Below are 16,121 nucleotides of genomic sequence, written 5' to 3'. Positions count from 1 at the left end.
GCATAACCAAGTGTGGTGGCACATACTCGCAATCCCAGTGACTTGGAGCCTGAAGCAGGAGGATCACAAAGTTCAAAGTCAGCCTGGGCAACTTACTGAAACCCTGGCTCAAAACAAACAAAGGAAGGCTGAGGCTGTAGCTCAGGATAGGCCCTGGGTTCAATCCCCAGTACCACACACACACACACCAAAAAAAAAAAAAAAAAAAAAAGAAGAAGAAGAAGAAGAAAGAAAGAAAAGAAAATGTGGTATGTCCCGGTATAATATACCTACACAATAGAAACTGCCATCGTATTTTTTATTGGCTGTACATTTTAAAAATCACTTCCAGCTGGGTGCATAGTGGCACAGGCCTATAATCTCTATTCTTGAAGTCAAGGCAGGAGGATCATAAATTGAAGCCAATTTGAGCAACTTAAAAGAAATCTTGTCTCAAAAATTTAAAAAGGGCTAAAGATGTAGCTCAGTGCTCAAACACTTGCCTAGCATGCATGAGGCCCTGGGTTTGATCCCCAGTACTGCAAGAAATAAAAAATAAATCACTGTTTCAAAAAATGCTTTAAGCTATGTGCAGTGATGCATGCCTATAATCCCAGAAGCTTGGGAGGCTGAGGCAGGAGGATCAGGAGGTCAAAGCCAGCTTCAGCAAAAGCGAGGCACTAGGCAATTCAGTGAGACACTGTTTCTAAATAAAATACAAAATACAAAAAAGGGCTATGTATGTGGCTCAGTGGTCGAGTGGCCCTGAGTTCAATCCCTGCTACCAAAATCAAAAGGAAAGAAAATAAAAATAAAAACCCACAAAAAACAAAAACTGCTTTAAAAAAAAAAGAAAAAGAAAGAGACTCTGGGGAGTGGTAGGTGCTGGGTAGCATCTATTTTTTCTCCTTCCAGTTCAGGGCACATTCTGCCCTATACTCACCTTCTGAAAATAGACCCAACTCCAAGTTCAGCACTCTTTCCACCAAACTCCAGTGGCTACAACATATTTTTAGTGAACAATGACATATAGATTTATGCCTAACAATTAATGATGCACTTTAAAAAAAATTGTGGGATAAGTACATAGTGATATGGACATCTTTATACATTCCCAACATAAGGTTTTAGACATAATATACAAATTGCTAACATCATTTGGCTAACTGACAATATGTATCACAAGCCTAAAAATGCTTAAGTTATTTTTTTCCCTAGTAAATTTTTTTTGAGGTGCTAGGGTTTGAATCCAGGGCTTTGGGCACTGAATTCAGGCAAGCACTCTACCCTTGATCCACATTCCTAGTCCAGTGATTCTTGATTCTGACAATCAATCCCAAGGAACTAATCCTACATACACAAAAACTTTTGCATAAATGCATTTGATAAACTGGGGGTGGTGACAGGCAGCTGTAGGCCCAGCTCTTCAGGAGGCTGAGGCAGGAGGATCACTTGAGTTTAGGAGTTCAAAGCAAAAAAAAAAAAAAAAATTGCTGCATTACTGATAATAAGGAAAGATTGGAAACAATCTATAATAAAACCTAAAATAATAGTTAACTGAATTATGAGAGAGCCACCTCCCCAAACATTTGAGGTAGCTAGAGAAGAGACATAAAGCAGAACAGTGTTTGTCAGGGTCAGGAGAATGGGTAGTTATCTGTTTAATGGGTACAGAGTTCCAGTTTTACAAGATAAGAAGAGTTCTAGAATTGAGTTGTGGAGATGGTTATATAACCACATAAAGGTACTTAATGCTACTAAACTGTACCCTTAAATTTTGTTAAAATGGTAAATTTTATATTATGTATATTTTATATAATTTTTAAAATTATTCACTGAGTTGGTGTAGCTAGGTAGTAGTATGCTTGCCTAGCAAACCCTAAGGCCTTGAGTCTCCAGCACTGCAAAAAAGAAAAAGAAAGAAAAGTACTAAAGACACTTAAAAAGACACTAAAATGTCCCTTTTTCTAAAAACCAATTTACTTTAATAGAACTTTTCTGGAGTCTGGACTATGAGATGGTGAATGAGACCAAGAGGAACATACATTTGTTTGTTTATTTGTACAATGAAACAATATATATGCATTGGACACTGTGCTAGGTGGAGAATACAAGGTGGGACAAAAAAGAGAGCCCTGGACAGAATTGCTCTCAATATTGATCTGAGCTGGAGGCTCACAGTTCTTGGGTAATCCATTAACCCTCTGAGATAACAGACTGATACCTCATGTGCTATGATTTTGTGGGCTGAGGTTGGGTTTCTCTAATGGAAAGATGGTTGGGTCCCAGGAGGATGGTGTGGGCATGGCCACTTCTAATGAACTCCTCTCTCAGGATTGTCCCCATCTCCAAGAAAACTTTCTGGAAGGTGGTGGCAGAGCAAACCAGCTCTCTTGCTTTTAGGCTTTTGAGAGGGGATTAGACCCATGGAATGGTCAGCCAAGTGTAGCACCAGAGAAGCCCTGCCGGGGGTGGGGGGCATGTTCTCAGCTGGTGTCCCATCCCTGCAGCCACAAAAAAAGGCATGGTCTGTGTTCAACACCAAGTCAAATTGGGGGAAAAGGGAAAAGGAGTGTTCTTCTGCAGGCCTGGACCACTTCCATGCTTACTAATTCTTGCTAGAAAGATGTTTTAAAGTATACTCAGACTGGGATGGGGCTCAAATACAATAAGTGGGAGTTGTGCTCGTCATAAATGCAAGTGGGACCATCTGGGCATGGTGGCACATGCCTATAATCCCAGTGACTTGGGAGGCTGAGGCAGAAGGATTGCAAATTTGAAGGCAGCCTGGGCAGATTAATAAGACCCTGTCTCAAAATTAAAAATAAAAAGGGCAGGGGATGCAGCTCAGTGGCAGAGCTGCCCTGGGTTCAGTCCTTAGTGCTGAAAACTTTTTTAAAAAGTCAAAAACAGAGATAGTTCATGGCTCCAGACAATCCTGTTTATTGAGTATCTATCATATCCAGGTTTAGGGGTTATAGAAGCAGCTTAGGAGAGGAGCAAAACAGAGGAGATCAGTGACACCTAGTTCAAGTCTAAAATCTTGAACTTAAGGCATAGATACCTTGGGTGAATCATTTAACCAACTGTGACTCAGTTTCTTACCTGTGAAGTGAGGATAATAATAACATCTACCTTGTGGGTTGCTATGACGGCTTAATGAGTTTCCAGCTGCAAAATGCCTGGATGTCACTCCTTGCACACCTAAACCTATGCAAGCAGCTATTCAGTGACATTCAATAAGCGAGAAACCCTTGAAGCCTGAATACCAGACTCCAGCTCCTCAGGCGCCTGGGGCCTGGAGCGCTCCCCTCCTCTGGCTTTCCCCCTCTTCCCTGCTAAGATTTCCCTCGCCTCCTCCCATCCATGCTGGTTGGAGAAGGGAGCGTGGGGGCTGCGGAGGTGCAGAGGCTGGAGCCGGCTGAAGCCCTGCTGGCTGCTTTGGCTGGCAGCCCCTGTGCCTCCTGATGGGCTCCAGGCCACGGCGTGCCAAGAGCAGGCAGACAGAGCTCGCGATGGGGCAGATTAATATAATCACTATATTACCAGCCCCACTCACTCCCCCACTCTTTCCATTAATGGCGATTATTATACTTATTAGAGGCTCAGCTGCCAATGGTTATTGATTCTCCCTGCTGCAGCATTTTAATCAGGGATTTGAAACTATTGTTGGTAACACAAGCCTCAGAGGGCCCCAGGACAGGTGCAGAGCAGGCCATTGGGGACCTTTGCAGGCAAGCAGGCGAGGTCCCCAGGGTCTCAGAGTCATATGGAGCACTTAATCCAGACAACATCCTGCCTCTGTCTGGTGGCAGGGAAGTGGGCATGGAGAGGGGATGGCCCACCCCCGGGCTTCCCTCTGCCGCAGGCAGCTGTTTCTGGCTGGGGTGTGGCTGGGGCTGGCTCTTGCTGTGAACACGACTCCCCCCACCAGGGAGGCTTCTCTTCCTCACTCATCCAGTGTCCTCACCCCAGGCTCTGCCAGCTGGCGTGAACTGAGCATGCTTGAGTCTCTGTGGAGCCGGGCCAGGGGCAGTGGAAAGTGAGGTGGGATCACCTGGCTGGGTTGTGGCCGCGACACCCTGGCCATTTTCCTGGGGCTTGGCGTGAGGAGGAGAGTGAATTCATGTCTGTTGAACCCTTCCTAGGGGTCAGGCATTGCCTTAGGAGCTTTACCTAAGTCATCGCCTTGAGTCCTCATGTTAATCATGTCAGGAAGCCTGTCTTATAGAAACAGAAACTCAGAGAATCAGGTGATTTGCCCAAGGTCACTTGGCCAGGATAGAGCACAGCTGGGGTTCGCCTGGGTCTTCACACTTTCACAGGTGAGACAAACTCCATTTCATAGATGGTTTGGGGAGAATCTTCCAGAGGTATGGGGATGTCCGGACTGCAATGCTTAACTCTGTTCTGGGGGACCAGCTTTGGGGACCCTGGATGAACTCAAGACTCATCACACGTGAGCCTGGAGAGCCGCCTGCGTGGGCTCTAGAAGTGGGTGAAAGTCCTGTGGCCCCAGCTCTGGCTCCCGGTATGCCCTCTAGATGTCCTTCCCCATCGGTGTGCGCAGGGTAAGGCCACTCTAGCTGGCTGGAGCCCTTGTCCGTTGCTGCCCAAGAGGCACTCTCAGTCCTGGTTGGTGCTGAGCTTCCTCCCACTCACTGCCCAGGATGCTGTGGTTACTCCTGGCTGAGTTTGTGCAAGCCATGGCCACATGAAGCCCTTGCAGCTAGTGCAGAGTGGGGAAGAGCAGCCAATAAAATTCAAGTGAAGATTCAATAAATCAAAAATATTAAACATTATGAAAATGGATTTCATAGAGCCACAAATAAATGGGCATATAATATGAATATTTTTCAGTTCTACTGAAAATAAGAAATGGGTCACATTTTAAGAAGTTAAAAATGACTGCAGGTCTTTGTGGTTGAAACTGGTAAATTCTAGGTCCAGCTGGGGCCCCACCTGCTTTTTGGTGCCAGAGGGGCCAGGACATAATATCCTGGGTACAGGATATTATTATCTTGTGGCCAAGTATCTGTACAAGCAAATGTCTTGGACATCTGGTAGTTGGTACTCTAGTGCTCTCTAGACACCAGGGCCTCTACTTTCCAAGAGGAGATTGGATGGAAGAAGTGGATATAAGTGCTCCCTGGGGACCCCACACATCAGCACACCCTGGCAGTGGGTCCCCTTCTCCCCATGGTTTGCAGAGGGCTCCTGGCTCTCCTCCTCATCTCCCTGGCCTCCCTCTTCATGCAATGGTGGGCATTGCTCACATTCCTGAAATTCTATTGGCAGACTGGCTCCTGAGCCTCCAACAGAATGACCTGCAACCCCTGTGGCTCCTGTCAGGGCAGCGGACCCAGCCTCTGTCTGGTCTTCCCCACTGGGTCTCATCCCTAGGGCTGGGTCTTTGGCATTGGAACTGACGCTTTGTAAAAAAACAAAAAAACAAAAAACCCCCCATCAGTCCGTGCCTCTTTCTTTGCCCCTTTTCCCCTCAAAGCACCAGCTCCTCTGTGACCTTTCAGAGAAGAACAAACACACTCTGGCCCCAGCTGATACTCCAGGGCCTCTGGTGCCTACTGTTCCCAGCCCAGGCACCCTGACCCCACCCCCATCCTGTGTGTAGTGACTGTCTCTGCCCCTCTGACCAGCCTTGTTTCATCCTGGGTTTGCCCCTGTCCTCTGTCCCCCACTCCCTTGCAGTACCCCCAGGCCGGCCTGGTGTTGCTCACGGTGAGGACACACTCCTGTCTGGGAGCAGCAGATTGGTGGGTAGGACTGGAACCCTGAGGATGAGTGGGATGTTATCATGAAGAGAATCGCACCCTTCCGAGCTGCAGATGTGTCTCCTCTGTGCAGTGGAGATGGTACCTGAGTGAAGGTGTGATCAAATCTCTGGGTGCATAGTCCCAGACATTGGGGTCAGCACCCACTTCCTGGGTGGCACCCAATGGCCATTCCATAACCCCTCTCCTTCGTTTTCTTTCCTTTTCCCAGCTAATTTTTTACCTTCTAGTTGTGGCATCTGGGGGTTAGGGATGGAACAGGCCTGGGAGTTGCTGGGCACCTGGAGGGTCTGATGTTGCTGGGGCTGCAGCTCTCTGAAGGCCTCAGGCTTCAGTTCTCGCTTCCCAGCCCCAAGGAGTGACGCATCTGGATCCACGTGGTGGTTCCTAATACGCCCTGAGACTTGGCAATGAGTCACTGCAAGCTGATACCACAGATGTGAAGGGAGCCAGCATTGTGATCTTGGTTATGATAATGAGCATTAAGTGAAACTTGGAAATGCATCAGAGAGGCCGGCTGCCTAGGTCCCTGCCCTTGCCCATTGGGATTTCAGTACAAAGGATCTTTGTCCATTGCCCTTCCCCCACCTGCACCCTTGGGCTGTTCTGATGGCACCCAAGGGAGGGTGGAGGTCTCCTGAGAAGGAACTCTCAGGAAGGAGGGCGACTCCAGGAGGAGGACTGGGACCCACATTCCAGAAACTGTCTAAAGAATACCAGGGTCCTGGAGTAGCCCCACATCTTGATAACCATGACTGCTGCCTGGGTCCCAAAAGGGCTCCAAGAAGGAGAGCTTAAGGCATGCCGCACTTCTCTTATAGCACAACAACAGCTTCTGTTTGTTGGGCTCTGTGTGCTAAATAATGAGCACCATGTGTGTGCACATTACTGAAGTTAATCAGCCTGAGACAGGGTAGTACCCCCATTTTCCAGATGAAGGTAAAACACAAGAAGAATAACCTACCCAGTGGCAGGATTACGACTCAAACCCAGGTTCACCTGCAGGAGTTAACAACCCAGGCCATATTTTGGGAAGGATTGCGATCCAGGGCAGCTTTTCTACATATGGGGAGAGCAGGTGCAAGATGTTTATTAACCGGGGTCCAGCATGAAAGAAAGGGTGTACACAAAACCAGGTAGGGTTAAGGGAAACCCGCAAGGGCAGGTGGGACACTTGGAGTGGAGGGGAACATAGCCGTGGTCCCAGAGACCTGGACGGAGCAAAAGGAGGGCCCGCACCAGGAGACCGGTGGCCTCTTGGCTTGGAAAGAAGAGAGTGTGAAAAAGTGAGTGGAGAAGCCTCTGTGGGCTTTGTCTCCACAGTCAGGCTTCCATGGCTGCCCCACCCCCTCCGCAGGAGCCGGCAGAGAGTGGGAAGCGCTGGAGGGGCAAGCAGGGGGGATTCTATGCAGCCTGCCTCTGGAGCTCCGTGGGACAAATGTGGCCCCAATGCTCTGGGCTTTCTAGGCCCTGGCTGGCACCTGGGCGAGGCTCTTGTGCCTGTGTCCAGGCAGCTGCTTCCCTCTGGCTTATCTGACCATCACCTGACATCCTGGGTGCCAGATCCCCAAGGGAGGATTCCTGTTCTTCTTTCCAGGGACCCAGAGGATGTCCCAGACCTGAACTGAGGCATGTCTGGGGGGCTGGAGGAATATTAGGGGGAGATGGGCAGGAGTGAGGGATAAGCAGCAGCCCGTGAAGGAAGAGGAAGAGGAGAGGAAAGGCCAGGCCACCCTAGCAAAGTCTTCCTGCTTCTCACCTTCAGAACCACGTGCTGTCAATGGCCTGTCATGCTCTCTACAGATTTGCATCATGCTGTGACTATGGGCAAGGCACACCCCCACCATGCAGAAGTTTGCCCTCGGCAGCTGCCTGTGTGGGACCCTATCCATGGGTCACCCAGCCCACAAGAGCTGGGTCGCTAAGCGGGTGAAGAGGGGCCCATGCCAGTGCACCCGCTACTTCCTCCAAGGAAACTTGCAGCCCATGGTGGCCCCAGCTCCCTCCCCTCCCTGCATGGCTGGCTGTGTCTCTCACTGCCAATGGAACTCCCCACAACTCTGGCCCCAGAGTATCAACATGGAGCACATGTTTGATTTGTCAATATAACCCCCATACCTAGGAGTAAGGGAACCACAGGAAGTGGGTCTCCAGCCCTGAGGCGCTTTGTAATCCTGACGGTTCCATATTCACTTCCAGAAAGAGAGACAGTTCGGAGACTCAACCAATAAGGAAGCCATTCTCAATATGTCAGGTAGGAGAGACCAATAACACCAGCTTCCCCAGCCCCGGCGCCCCTCCCCTATGCTCAGCATCCCGTCATGTTAGCAGCTTAGCAAGGTGGGGGGGCTGCCATGGCTTTCTCTTTCTTTCTTCCCCCACCCCAGCAGCTGACGGGGAGTGAGTGGGAGGACAGTAATACTCTGTCAGCTTCCCTGTTGTCTTGTGAGCACATGGAAGGTCTGGACAAATGGAATTCAGGGGCTGGGGAAGAGTAGGCTGAGGCTTGCCCGTCACACCTCCGGACTGCCAAGCCTGCCAAGCAGCCGAAATGGCAGAGCTCGGCTCCTGGGGAGAGCGGCTGCAGTTCTGTTCTACTTCGGTCCCTGGTTTGGAGTCTGGATTGGATTGCATCCCGGGAAATGTCCCTTTCCCTCTGCTAGCCGCTGTCCTCGGTGTCTGTGTCCTATACCCGTGAGAACCAGGTTGAATGGATCCCGTGTCTATGCCAAGACAGCCAGGCCGCAGCCTGTTTCTGGGACATTGGGGCACTGGGGCAGGGAAGAGGGGTGGCTGCGGGTAAGCAGCTCTTCACTGCACCCCAAATCCATGCCCTGAAGAGAAGGAAGAGACGATCCTGTGAACATCTGATGGTTCACCTTCCCCCCTCTGCTGCCTCAACCTCTCTGTGTCACTTGAGTCACAGAACTGAGGACCTAGTTAGAGAAAGAGAGACAGGCAAACGGAAATGACAGAGAGGGATCCAGCTCCCCTGCCCCCAGCTGGCCCCCAGTGTCCCTCTTGTTCTGAATTGCTTTGCCACCGTATTTCTCTCCTTTCTCAGCCCCTCTGGCCTTAGCTGCCCTGAGCTGCTCTTGCCTTCTCATCCATCATGTTGGCTGCAGAGCCCCAGAGCACATCTACAGAGAAACCTCCCCGCCCCGGGCCTCCAAGGAGAAGGGCTCAGCTGTCAGAGAAGAGAGAGGTTTTCAAAGGGTCAGAGCACCAGGCCCTGCAGGATTGATGGGCTCTAAATTACGGGCATCGCATCCCAATGGGTCTTGGCACTCCGGAGCCAGAGCGGATGCCTGAGAGGGTGTCTCTGCTCCCTTTCCCAGGCTTCCCTTCTCTCCTTTCGCGTGTGCTCGCTTCATGGCAGGTGTGTTCCTGTGTCCGTGTAACTTGTTTGTCGCTTTCCGATGGGTGGGGATTTTGCACACACCCTCTGCGTTAGATTGGGAATCTTCTGAGCACAAAGGCTTTTTCCATGGGCGACAGCCCAGCTAGAGGGTTGGACGGCCACTTATACCTAGTGGGTACCAGGATAGAAAGGTCACTGTGTTGATGACGAGTGGCAAAATGAAGAGCAGTTCACATCCAGGAGGACCCAGGCGGTGAGCGAGTGAGGCTGTCCTCAGTCTATGAAGGCAGCGGTGAGCCCAGACTGCACACGCACAGTCACCAAGACAAGCGTCATTCCACATCAAAAGACAGTTTGCAAAATCCTCCTCTGAGCGAGGGTTGCCCCAACTCCTTCCTTCTTTATCTACTGCCCCTTCCCTTTCCTTCTTTGTGGGTGACTAGTCTGTCTGTCTGTCTGTCTGTCTCTCTCTCTTTGGTACTAGGAATTGAACCCAGGGAAGCTCTACCACTAAGTTATGTCCCCAGCCTTTTTTTTTTTTTTCTTTTTGGATAGGGTCTTGCTAAGTTGCCAGGGCTGGCCTCAAACATGTGATCCTCCTGCCCCAGTCTCCCTCCCAGGTTGCTGAGATTGCAGGCATTCCCCACGGAGCCAGGCTGGTCTCTTCTGCTGCGGCTCTCTCTTCAGTTTCTCTTCTGCTTGCATGCCCCTGTGGCTTCCCCTAGGCCTGTCCCTGTTCCTCCCAAGCAGTGCCCTCAGCCTGGCCTCTATGCAGGGGGTGCTCAGGAAGCCCTCACACCCTCCCTGGGAGCCAGCTGAAGAGTCCCACATCTGTGAAACCATTGCAAGTTCTTCCCCCTTAATGGTTCTTTCTGTGCCTCCTACACTTTCTCTCATCCAACCTTGCTACCGTTTTCCTCACCCAGAACTCATATCTTACGTCTTCAAATTCCACTGCATCAACCTCCTAACCAATGACTGCAGGCTTGTCCTCATTAAAACCAGCTTTCCCAGGACTTCCCAAATGCCCACTTGATTCTTCCCATCCCAATCCCCAACATCAGGAAAACTGCTGGGGCTCTGCCTTTGCTCCTGCCACCCACTCTTACTCCTCTGTGCTAAGGTCCTTTGGTTCTGCAGCCCCTGGCCTGGAGTGACATCCACCCACCAACCCTGGATCCCAGGAGCTCCTAATGGCCTGGGATCCCTGCTCCAGCATCCCCGCCTTTGGAACATTTACCTTGATCTCTACACCCACGTGGACTGATGTTCCCTTTGGTGTCACAGCAAGGCTGTGTGTGTGCTCACCTCTGTCGCCACGGTGACTGCTTTGTATTTTAATGGTTTATTCATGTATCCATGCACACCCCTCTCCCCCTGCGTCTCATATCCTCAGCACCTCTTGTTCCTGGCACACAAAAGGAAGGACTCTCAATTACTGAATGAGGGTAGTGAAGTGAAGGAAGGAAGAACTAGGAGTGGACAGGTCTGTAAGCAAAGGCTCATAGGTCAGGGTTAAGAGGATGGCGGGAGAGAGAGGCCAGAGGAGCAGCTTGCGAGGTAAAGGGAAGAGAGTGTCAGATTCCGCCGCAGGGGGGAAGCTTTGAATCTACAAAGCACCCTTTGCATTGCTGCTGCTGCCACCCGCCACCGCTGACACCTTCTCAAAGTGAGGAAAATAAACCTGTTTTCCTTATGACAAATGCTGATTTGATGAGAAACCCTCTGGGCTTCCCAGGAGGTGGCCTTGACTCTGATAGGTGGCGGGCAGGCCAGAGTAAGCGAGGAGAGGAGGGGGAAGAAAAGAGAGAGAGAGGCGGTGGGGGAGGAGAGCAGACTCTGCTGCTTGCTGATTTCTAATGTGGCGGAAGCAAAGCTTGGCTGCTTGGCGGCTCTGCTGTTCTGCTGGGAAGCTTTTTATTTTTTATTTTTTTGGTGCATGGGAAGCAGGAGGGGGGCCTTCCTTTCTCCCTTACTGCTAAGGAGAGCAGGGCTGGCTGCTGGTGGTTAGGCCCTGCAGCCCTGATCTCTGGGAGGTGGTCTAGGGAGGGGCTGGCTTCTGGAGCCCACTTCTGGGGTCAAGAGCTGATCTCTAAGCCCATCGCCCAGGTCCCTGAATATCCTCCCCATTAAGAAAGCCAAAGCACATGAGGACTCCTGGGCCTGTCCCTTCCAGATGATGGAATCCAATGCACTCTGGCCACAGGACAGAAAGAGGAGGAAGGATTTGCCTGAGACCACTCAGCAGGTTACTGTTGGAGCAGGGCTGTGACCAGTCCAAGGAGGTCCAGTCCCCACAGAGTAGTGCGGTCGGGGCCTCCTCTGCTTCCCCTCTAGCCCTCATTTTTAGGCAAAGCCTTCCTGCTCGTACCTGTCCGAAGGGGACTGACATGACTCTGAAGCTCCAAGATGCAGCCAAGCCCCTGCCGGAGTCTTTTTGAGACTGTGACCCAGGGCAGATGACCAGACTGGACTCCCTTAAAACACTCCCTGCCACCCTCCCGTCAAAGTCCTGCGTCTCCTGGAAGCTGCCAAAACTCTCCCTCCAGGAACCCAGGAGGGTTTCCTGGTCTCAGCCTCCCCCACACCCTGGGGTCTCTCCCTTCTCCACGTCAGCTTCCCATTTCTACCCATTACCATCCCCAGGCCTGGTAGCCAAGCAACAGATTCTTCCTCCTTAAATTTAGGTTATATTCGCTCTGGTCACTGTCACCCTCCGGTTTGTGAATCATGCTCCCATCCCTCTTGCCTGTGTTTTTAGCATGACTAACTGGGAGAGAGGGGACCGAGATCATTTGAGTTTTCCCAAGAAGGATCCACTGCACTTACCATAAAATCCTACGGGACCTTCAGATTCAGGGCCCCCTGCCTCGCTGACCCACCCCAACCCCATTCTGGCTGCTCACGGGGTGGTGGGGGGGCTCCTTTTGCTTTCTCAAACTTGCAGCACTTGTTTCTGCTCGGGGCTTTGCACCTTCTGTTCCCGCTGCACGTCTCTGCCACAGTCCCTTCTAGCATGGGGTCCTTATCTGAAATCTATTGTTTATCTGTTATTGTTTGTTTACTCTGTTGTCCGCTGGGAGGAGAACTTGCTTGCATTTATGACATCCCTGTGCTTGGCACTTAGAACTGTACAAAGAATCAAGGAAGGTCTCTGGAGGGTCTGAATCGCTGGAAATCTCTTGGTGGATGGGTTTCTCCTCAGAAAACTGAGACTCAGGTTCCATGTGAAGTAGAGGATCTCCTTGGCGGAGCATTAGCAGATCCCCTGTAACCTCCGAGACACGGGTACTGAGGCTGCCTGCTGCGTTTTGGTTGCTCCTGCTTCTCAGCAACCTCCTCCTTCCCTGCGTGTTTGCAGGCCCTCAGAGAAGTTACTGGGAAAACATCATCTAAGCCCCAGCCCTCGCCCTGGGAGTAGGGTGGTATGGACTTGCTTGGTGTTGACGGTACTTGTGCCTCTCCTTCTACGTTCCAGTGAAGACATGAGTGGGCAGTTCCTGGACCCCATGGTAGGAAAGAAGCATCGTGTGTGGACCTATATTCATTTTCACCATGAGCTATAATCCAGGAGGATGGAGGGCACGGGCAGCAGAGAGGCAGGGATGGGCCGGGCCACTTCTCAGAGTTCATGTCCCCACTGGGAAACCACAGTAAGAGAGGCTCCTTGGGGACCCCAAACCTGGCTTGGAATAGCCCTGCTGGACCTGCTGTGATTCTGTTTACCAATAAGCAGGAAGATGTCTATTGTGCTCAGGGTTAGAGAAGTGGAAAGAAGCTGGTGAATAGGAGTACAGCAGCCAAGAAGTTGGGCTCCGAGACAATAGATAGGAAGGGAGGGGGTGTGGGAAGGGAGACCCAGACTGGAGAGCCTTGGAGGAGAAATCCAGATGGCCAGTGCCAACAGTTGGGGGACCTTAGAGAGGAGTGGAGAAGGGGACATCTATGGTCAGTTTTCTGTAGCAGGTCTGCCCCTGACCTGTGCCACGGAGCTGGCCTGCACAATGTTTATAGGGAATGTTTTGAGCAAAGTTCCCATGGGAAGTGTGAGGTGAAACAGGATTTAGCACGCATGCCAGACACCCAGCTCCAATCCAGGAGGGCTGGAGGGCTTTACGAACACACTAGCCTGAACTTTCCGTTCTGCCTCTTACTTGCTGCATGACCTTGGGCAAAGAACTTAACCTCTTTGAGTTCCTCTATCACATTGGGGCAGTGCCCATCTCATTAAACCGCTATGGAGGTTATACAACAGGCTCGTGCATGCAAGGCTAAGGGCTAGCACAAGGCACACAGTGTCTTAAAAATAGTGATGGGTAGTTTTTTGCATCCTGGAACTTCTGGCCCTGTTTTAAACCAGAGAGGACCTTGCCATCTGCACTTGGTAAAGGCCTGCCTGCACACAGGGGCATGGACCAAAGGACTTAAGGACTCTCCGGTTCTTTGGAATGTTGGATTTCTGCCTCTTCCTATCTTTATAACCTTCTACAATCTCTGTAGGGACAAAGGTCTAATCCACTGACTTTAAAAAAAACCCAAATTTCAGACGGATCTCTTCAAAGGGCCAGCTCTATCCTGGCAAGGCGATTTCATCCCAAGTACAAGCTGATTTGAAAGACTTGGGTTTGGAAAGACGACATTTTTCCTCCTCCTCTGCGGGGTGCTTTAACTTGAAACATCTGGATAACTGCTTAACGGCTTCCTATCTTGCAGAACATTCCCAGCAGAGCAGCTGTTTGCATCTTCCTGGGCTGGTGTTTGTCAGGATTATCAGGAGCCAAGGACCTCATGAACCACCAGTGGTCCCCACCTCTTCTCTGCCCACCCCTCCCCACGGCTCCTCTGCCCCCAGCACCCTCCAAGGCCAGAGGCTTCTTTCCCTGATTGCCTATCCCTGAGGGCAAGGCCCCTCGAAGGTTTTCTTAGAACCCCAAGAGGGGCACCAGTGCTTGTGCAGGTGCTGGGCTCTCGGTACCTGTCCTGGGGCATAGGGCCCCCGGGAGGGAAGGGTCCCCTTCTCCACGACTGCATTCAAGTATTATTACCTCTGGTGTCAGGATGGCTGAGGATGGGTGTGGAGAACCTGGGCTGTTCCCTCTTCTGTGTGGATCAGAGAAGGGGCAGGAAGGTCTGCAGCTAAGCCAGCTGGAAGGCCAATGTGCTGTTGAGTTCGGATCAGAATCTGGACTTGGACTAGACCCATTTGCCTAGGTCTCATCCCTTGTCTTGCTCTCCATCACCATCAGTTATCTCTTTGAGCAGGTGGGTTTGTGCTACAGAGGACAGTAGGTAGGAGAGGCTTTGGTCTTTGTTCTCAGACAAGAAATACAACAGGGTAGGGCCAGGCACCATACCCCTGGGGCTTGGATAGGCTTTGAACAACAGAAAGCTTTACCAGAAAGGTGCTGATTTTTGACACATGTCCCATGGGCAGGCAGAGGCCCTGGTGGTCAAACTCAGGAGTCTGAACTCTGATTCCAGTGCTCATTCTCTTGCTCACAGTCCCTTTGCAGGTGGCCACAGCGTAAAGCACTTCCACTCCCTCCTGAGTCTGAGTGGGACCAGTGGCATGGGAGCAGCAGAAAAGCCATTTGCTCCAGTGTCTGGGGCATAGGAGGGCGAGGCGTGCAAGGGGTGCATGTTCAGGAGGGGTGCACACTCCTGCCCAGGGCCACATGTCTGGAAGGACTAGACTGGCCTCATTGCAGTGAGGCGGGAAGGAGAGGCCTCTGATGCTTTGTCACCCTGGAGGGCTGGGCGTGGGGACAAGGAGACATGGTGAAGTGAACAGGCACCTTCCTGCCACACAGAGATTCTCATCCAAGCCAGGAGGGAAGCTCTTGAGCTGCTGGAGTCTGAATCTTCAGGCCAGCCCAGAGACAACCTTGAGAGAGAGAGAGAGAGGCCCTTGAGAGAAAGAGGCTTCACTGAGCTGGTGTCTGGCGGTAGAGCTGGGGGTGGCGCGGGGGGGGGGGTTAGGCTGGAGGAAGGAGGATCTAGACTGGCAGAGCCCGACTGGTTGCCTCATGTCTGTCTGCCTCCCTCCTGGACAAAGTCAGAAGTCCACAGACACAAGCATGTGAGGGGAGGAGAGATGGGGTGGTGTGTCCTTGAGCCCGGGGTTTTCCAGGCTGAGATCCCTGAGGATGCAGGCCCCATCCAGCTGGGGTCACCAAATCAGGCTTTCCCAGCCTGGGGGATGCCTTTCTCAGTGCTTGCTTTTCAAAGTGCTTCCAGGCGGGCGCTGGAGAGGTGGAGGGCTTGCCTAGCATGCGCTAGGCCCTGGGGTCACGCCAGACACTGCCTCATCCACCCAAAAACAAAACACAAGAAGAAAATGTGCTTAAGGGGATGCGAATCCACGGCTCCAGGCGCTGGAGATGGGGTTTCCCTTTTCTCTGGTAGGAATGCCCCAGAAGTGACCAACCCCACCCACCTGGTTTTCATGTCACGGGTTGCTGGTCATCTTTCTCTTAGCCTCCCATTTCCTATCCGTGTAGTAGGGATGATAATTCTTCCCTCCCAGAGTTAGGACTATGGAATCGGATCCCATATGTAAAAGAGCTTCTTAAAGTGCAAATTCGCAGCACAGGAGAAAGAGATGACTGTTCTCTGGGAGGAGACCTAAGGGAAGAGGAAGCAGGAAGGAAGTCCAGGCGAGGTCAGGGCGAGGAAAGCTCTGAGCTCCAACCCTTCCAGCAGCCCTTCCGCCCTCCATTTCCTCCCCAGCCCTGGGCCTTGCTCTGGGAGCTTCAGGGTGACCGAGGACTGTGGAGTTGAGGGCTGGCAGGTGCAAGGGCGTCATTGCAGACTTACTCTCCCTCTGCTGCGGAGAAACTGGGGACCTGGATTAACGAGGTTGGGCAAGTCTGGTTCTTGGAAGAGGGAGATCCTCAGCAAACCCACTGCTTGCTGGAGTGTGCCGGGCTGACAGGACCCTGCGGTCCCCTCCTCAGCTCCATTCTGATTTTCTCCCAGTGTGGCCGGCC

General features: G+C 51.6%; 1 long non-coding RNA gene across 1 annotated transcript; it reads right to left on the bottom strand.

The window, feature by feature from the left end:
• Positions 1-2,898: 2,898 nt before the first annotated feature.
• On the bottom strand, positions 2,899-6,151 carry LOC144367179 (uncharacterized). Its single transcript, XR_013426478.1, has 2 exons — positions 5,995-6,151; positions 2,899-5,856 (listed from the first exon to the last, which is right to left on the bottom strand). It is a non-coding gene; the product is annotated as an uncharacterized LOC144367179 (long non-coding RNA).
• Positions 6,152-16,121: the final 9,970 nt, after the last annotated feature.

This window comes from Ictidomys tridecemlineatus, chromosome 10, assembly GCF_052094955.1.
Source record: "Ictidomys tridecemlineatus isolate mIctTri1 chromosome 10, mIctTri1.hap1, whole genome shotgun sequence".
NCBI classification, from domain to species: domain Eukaryota; kingdom Metazoa; phylum Chordata; class Mammalia; order Rodentia; family Sciuridae; genus Ictidomys; species Ictidomys tridecemlineatus.
The sequence above is the reverse complement of the archived record's forward strand: the minus strand, read 5'-3'. Positions and strand labels throughout refer to the sequence as shown.